Below are 7,075 nucleotides of genomic sequence, written 5' to 3'. Positions count from 1 at the left end.
AGAATCTTTTCAGGGCTCTATCCTTCCCTCTATCCTGGCCCCCAGGTTGGTTAAATGGTCCAGGACCCTGTCTCTCCGCTAGACGTTCTAGGATATCAGTCATCCTATTGATGGCAGTAGCCATTTGGTTACCCTCAACATTTCCCTGTCCCTAGGTCGGTCCAATTGCCGATCCCTGGTCATCCCCCTGAGGTTGGGCCTGTCTAAACGCTCGCCACGGCCTCGACCACTTCTTAGTCCCTCCATTAGCCTAAATGTGCCTAGTGCAAGAAATAGATTAACTTAAGCAGAAAAGAAGAAATATATCAAAATTAGAACCAACCAAGAAAGCATTGGAATTAACAATAATTTACATTCATAAACATGTCAAGTTCATACAATTAGCAAGTTAGGGACAATTCACAAAATATAGCACACAGGTGCTCAAAAGTATACTTTTAGTCACAGAAGACTAAAGTAAGTACAAGTGCCCAAAAGTAGGCCACACAAGCATGCAAAATACAATGGCCTCAGCACTCGCGTCACCCTAACTAGTCCTAACTGTACTGGTCAAAAGTCAAAAGGGGTCAACAACTAAAATCCTAGTTCACAGCGGGGCTATCAGGAGGAATCTCCTCCTCGGGATCCTCCTCCTCATCATCAGGAATCACCTCAACAGCGTTCTCAACCAATCTAGTAGCATCAGCCAGGATCTCGAAAGCCCGAGTACGGACATCCCGTCCTACCCTAGTAAGTCAAGCCCTAGTATCCCGAAGCTCCTCATTAACCACTGCAGATGTGGTTACCTCACCCTCCAGCACCTTCTCGAGCTCGGCAATCCGCTCATCCTGAGCGCCCACCATCTGCCTAAACTCGTCTATCTCGGCCTGTAAATCACGGTTGGCATCCACCAACTGACGACGCTCGTCGTCCAGAGCAAGCACTATATGGTTCGGGTAGGCGAAAGTCAGCCTATACGAACATCGAGGGTATCTATCATAAGGTGAGTAACGTGCTCGAGCTCCTCCCGCTAGAGCTCGGTAGAAGATAGTCCTAAGAGGCTCGTAATGGCCATTCGCATGGCCATTCCCATTAGCTGCCGGGGCTCCATTTCCGTCATCCATCCCTGCAAAATAATAATAATCATATTTTTCAGGTTAGAAACTTAAATCACTACTCAGTTCCAATATCCTGCAATGCATGCCTAACTTAATCGTTGGTTCCTCCCAATCGTCACTTGAGGTAGGACTAACTTAGTTGCTAGCTCGCCTCAAGTATCACTTAGGGTAGAATTAAGTTATCCCATATTGAGTCTTAAAGGTAGAGTATTTAATATGTATCCCATATAGACCTCTAACCTAGTGCTCTGATACCAACTGTGACGCCCCACATCTCCCTAAGACGGACCAAAGGGTATCCGCGGACGCCTGCCCAACTCTCGCCAGGACTCAAGCAAATCCATTTAATTTAAATCCGAACTAAACACATTGAAGAGAACAACATGAATACAATAATGCGGAAGCGTTCAAGCTTAACAAGTCACTTAATGTATAACCAGTACATCGGGTAATCATAAAACGACTTAAATTCAAAGTACACGTCAGGGCCCAACCTTTTCAAGTTTACAATTTCCAAAAGTACAACCCAAACCAGGGTCTAGTCAAAATATATAACAGGAGTCTTAACAAAAGTACAACGGATGGTTTCTCCATATTTCTCCAAGATTCGGTCCTGTTAAGGAAAACAAAACTATAGGGTGAGCTAAATGCTCGTGAGGCCAAGAACACACATGCAAGCACTTTGTCAAATATCAATCCCAAATTTAATAAATAAAATCACGTCTTTTCAATAATCAATCATTCAAACAGGAAAAGTAATCAGAAACAATTCAAGGATATAGTAGCTCTCAGGAGCTAAATTCCATTTGCTCTGCCGATGACATTCGTATACCTTCCCGCGTTGACCCTCATGTCTACCAGGTCGGTATTTCCATCTCCGTAGATCACCACTTACTTCCCTCCGTCCACCGTACACCCCAAGGGCCCACAGGTCATTTATAAGGCGATACTCCACGAGTATGCCAAGCAGGACCTCTCATTAGGTCGAACTTATATATATCTCACGGCTCGCCCAAGTTCCCGACCAAGCCCATTGCCGGCTCGAGTCCAAGGACGGCCTATGAGTTTGGGCGTCCCCCATTCATTAGAAAGTCGAGGAGGTTCACTCCAACGACACATGCATTCATGACATAACATTTCATTTCATTCATTCATTCAATACATTTCATTCATTCATTTGAAATTAGAACGAGTGCGATAAAGTACGCACCCGCCCTTATTCTTAAAACTTCCAACAATTACCACAAATAAGCAAATATCAAATTTCACACACTTGACACTCACCGAGCAATTCAATAAGAATTATTTTCTGGGAGTTCAAGTGTCCACTGTGAGATCCTCTTGAAGGTCTCCTTGTGCGCCTGGCAATTAACAGTGGATAATCACACAATTAACCCACTTATCAAGAAGATTGTACACTAGTACAATCTAAGGATTATTTCGCAAAAGGAACCTCAATTACACGTAAATCGAGGTTTAACTTGCCTTTTATTATGTACAATATTATTTGAGTTTTTATCATGAAAATCGCGAGCAAAACGTTTAAGAATATCAAAAGAATAAAGAGTTCTTGAAAAACTCTATTTCTTTGAAATTGAAAAATTTTCAGTTTTATTATGAATTTTTAAAAAATCGTAACTCGCTCGATATAAGTCGAGAATTGGAAAACTTTATACCGTTGGAAACCTCTTAGAAAGTACTATAAGTTCCTAGAAGACACTTTTCCATGAATAGAAGTGAAAAGTGTTCAAAAATGAGCTTGAAGATGCAGGATTGGTTTACATGGCAGAATTAAGTTGGATTTCGGCCAACTTTGGAAATTCGGCACGATTCACACGTTGCAAACCGGCCTCTGAAATTTGCATCTCAATTAGTACTACAAGTGAGGTTTATAACAAAAGAAGCAGATCAAGGATCGGAGTTTCGAGTACCGAGATACGGTAGCCCGAAGTTGGGAAATTCAAGACCGGAGAAGAATTTCCAGATTTGAACCTCCAACTCTAGCAATTTAATTGGGTATCGAAACGAACTTGGATTGGTACCAAAATTGGCAGTATTTTACTCCCATATGAAAGGTACCGCTCTATCAAATTTCAGGGAAAATACTTTCGGAAAGATAGCTAATTAGTCAACCAAAGTTCAGGAAAAATTATAAGGCAATCTGCCTTTAGACATTCATTACCCATTTCAAAACGTTTAATCAAGCAAACTATCCAATCATGGTTCATTTGTGAAATAAAGGCCTAAGAAACATTCATAATGCCTTTGGTAAGTGTTTAGTATCAAGAACATCAATTAACAAGTTCACTCCAAGATCTTGTTCCAATCAGTCCAAATATTAGGGTTTTTCCAAAACAGAGCAGTCCTCTTGTTTTGGTCACAATTCAGTCAATATAACTCAAAATCGAGCATGGCTTGCGCCGTTGGAAAATACATTCATAGGGTTAAAATATCACAGAAGAAATTGTTTCCAAATTCGGCACCCATCTGGTTCAAAATCGGGCATCAAGTTGCTGCCTGAACACTCCATTCCAGATGAACAGAGCAACAGGACAGCGAAATTAAAACATTTGGTTCGGCTTGCTCACAAAGAATCAGAACGTGCATTATATACCAAATTAAAGCCAGGAATGTCTAGTTTCAAACACCACCAACGGCATATGATTTCGACATCCGAGGACAGAGTTATAGCCGAATTACTACCACTGGTCAGAGTCATACGCGAACAGTTTTTCCAGATTTGCTAGTTTCTTAAAAAAATTCATTTGTTCAATCAAACCTCAATATTTTCCAATGAAATTTTTCGATGTTTTCCAATGAAATTTTTCACACACCTAATACATCCTATAAACATCCAATTCAAGCTATTAGACCATTAAAAATTGGCCTCAAAATGGCCGAACATGGCAGGGGCAAAATCGAAAGTTTTTGCTTCTTACACCCAATGAAGTTTCTACTAATTACCCACCACTAATGCATCATTTTAACCACTAAACCAACAATATAACTATTATCAATCATCAAATCAGCAACAACAACCCAAGTGTGGGAATTCAAAGAGCCCACAATCACATTTTTACACCATACACAAGCTAACCAAATGCATGCATGAACTTAACAAGGTAAGATAGCTTCCAAACTTCAAGTTTCCAAGAGTGGATCATCACTTACTTTGGGTTGATGTTCAGCAGAATTTTCGGCCCTCTATTACCCCAGAAAAACCGTGATTTCCAGCCCTTGTTTGCAGCTCAAAATGCTCCTCAAGTATCAAGCTAAGTGTGGTGCAAGTTTGGTTGAATTTGGAGATGATTTGGGGTGGTTTTGAGTGAAATTTGTGAGCAGAAATTTTGAAGCAAATGAGTTAGAGAGAGAAGAGAGCTGGTCGGCAATGAGGAGAGAGAAGATGGAGAGAAATCTGATTTCCTTTAGCTTCCAAGAGAAGGTGAAATAAGTGGTGGAAATTCACCCAAAAGTCAACTCTCATTAGGGGCCGTTTGGTGCGATTACGGCTCGATTTTCTCACGCGTTTGGTTCACTAGTGCACTAAACCTCCAATGCATTAATATTTATGTAAGTATTATTCACTCTTAATTGTCCCGAAATAAGGGTCTAAAGTCCCTCAAATAAAGTCGCGCGTGTGAAAACGCGTACCGTCAAATTTAACGTTATAACGCGAAACTTCCGAGAAATTCTTATAACGATTGCACTACTAACTATCACTTGAGTATTTATTCATAAGATTACCTATTTTAGAACCATTGTATAAGTCTCCAATATTCCAAACTTATTGTGCTACTACGCGGATAAAATCTCCAAGCACTATTCACTATTTTTTACTAAACGCGCTTCAGGTAATTAATTTTCGAAACGAATCATTTTAAAAATATAACGAAATTATATTACCATGTATTTAGGTCTAATAAGACTAGAAAATATTCCTTGGAAATAAAATCTAATTAAATAATTTATTAAGCCATAAATTAGGCATAAAATAATAGTTTTTACGAGTCCTCACACATGGAGTACTAGTATTATTGACTTTAGTAGAATCTCTTTTCCATCTTGGTTTAGCAGTTTCTCTTTCCATCCTTTTAGCCTGTTCATTATTTTTTCTCTTATGAAGTTAAAAACCTGCTGTTTTGATCTACTTATAACTATTGGCAATCCAAAATATCTGCTTTGTTTAATTTGCTTCATTCCTTTGAGCTCTTTTAGAACTTTCTCTTTTTGCTTCTCTTTGACATTCTTATTGAAAAATACTGATGACTTTTCCATATTTATCAGCTGTCTTAAGGCTTTCCCATATATTTCCAGCATTTTCGTGAACTGAGCTGCTTCATCACCTTTTTACTTTGCAAAAAATTAGTGAATCATTTGCAAAAAAGAGTTGAGAGAGACTAGGAGCACATGCAGTGATTTTCATGTCAGTCATCTTCTTTTGCCTATTAGCTTTTTTTAACAATGTAGAAAATCCCTCAACACAAATCAAAAATAGGTAGGGGGATAAAGGATCCCCCTGTATAAGACCTCTAATACATTTGATAAATCCTATTTTTTCCCCATTGATGTTAATAGAATAAGTCACACCATGATCCACTAAATCCATCTATCACAAAAACCCATTTTTCCATGACTCTTGCTAAAAAAACCCAGTCAACCCTATCATAAACCTTAGACATATCCAATTTAATAGCCATATAACCATCTTTTCTAGTTCTTTTGTTCTTAAGAAAATGAATGCTTTCATGTGCAATTAGGACATTGTCTAAAATCTGCCTTCCCAAAACAAAAGCTGATTGGGAAGTATTGATGCAAAGGTGAAGCACTTTTTTGAATTTGTTTGTCAAGACTTTGGAAATGATTTTATAGAGTACATTACAAAGGCTTATGGGTCTAAATTCAGTGATCATGATTGGGGACTTATTTGGAGATTAGACTTATTAGAGTTTCATTAACAGATTTAAGCAAATGACAAGAATGGAAAAAACTCTTAACAGCTTAAATAACATCTACTTTAATTACTGGCCAGAATTTTTGAAAGAATATAGGAGACATATCATCTGGTCCTGGAGATTTGTTGGGGTGCATTGAGAAGATTGCTTGACTGATTTCTTACTCTGTTACTAGTCTAGTCAGTTTGCTATTCATCTCAGAGGTTATAGTCTGTGGGATTGCATCCAGAATCTCATTGAAGTTCTGAGGATCTTCTGTAGTAAAATTTTACTGGAAATAATCCCAATTTCTTGCTTTGTCTCCTCTTCATCACAACACAATTCCCCTTCTCTCCCTTTAACATGCTAATTCTGTTCTTTCTTCTTCTGCTAGCCACACTTGCATGAAAGAAATTGGTATTTTTATCTCCTTCTTTGAGCCATTTAATCCTTGCTTTTTGGCTCCAATAATTCTCCTCTTGTTTATAAGAGTCACTCAACCTTTTAGTAAGTCCTACCATTTGAATTGTTTTCCCTCTCATATTGCTCTCTTTTTCATTCCTAATCTCTTTTTTAATCTGATTTATCATTCTTTTGGCATTGCTGTTCAAGTTTTTGTTGCAGTTGAGGAGAGACACTCTGCATTTTCTTATTTTCCCTTGTACCTTGAACAATCTAGAGCCTCCTTGTTCCCCTTCCCAGGTTTCTTTTACAACTTCAGCTATTCCTTTGCACTGAATCCATCTTATGTCAAACATAAACCCGCTTTTCCACTTTTGTCCGGTAGGCTTAGTATCAAGGATCAGAATGTAGTGGTCAAAAGCCTTATTTTCTATGTGTGTGCATTTTGCTTTGTCTACTTTGTCTATTCATTGTTTAGTTCCTAAAATTCTATCAATTCTCTCCCTAATCTCCCTCTCCTTATCCCAATTGTTGCACCATGTCCAAGGAACTCCTTCAAATCCAATATCAATGAGGTACTGTTTATGAAGGAATTAAAGTCTTTAAAGCTTACATTAGACCTCCTTCTCCCCTTCCCCCCCATTT

Source organism: Coffea arabica, chromosome 4c, assembly GCF_036785885.1.
Source record: "Coffea arabica cultivar ET-39 chromosome 4c, Coffea Arabica ET-39 HiFi, whole genome shotgun sequence".
NCBI lineage: Eukaryota > Viridiplantae > Streptophyta > Magnoliopsida > Gentianales > Rubiaceae > Coffea > Coffea arabica.
Note: the sequence above shows the minus strand (reverse complement) of the source record.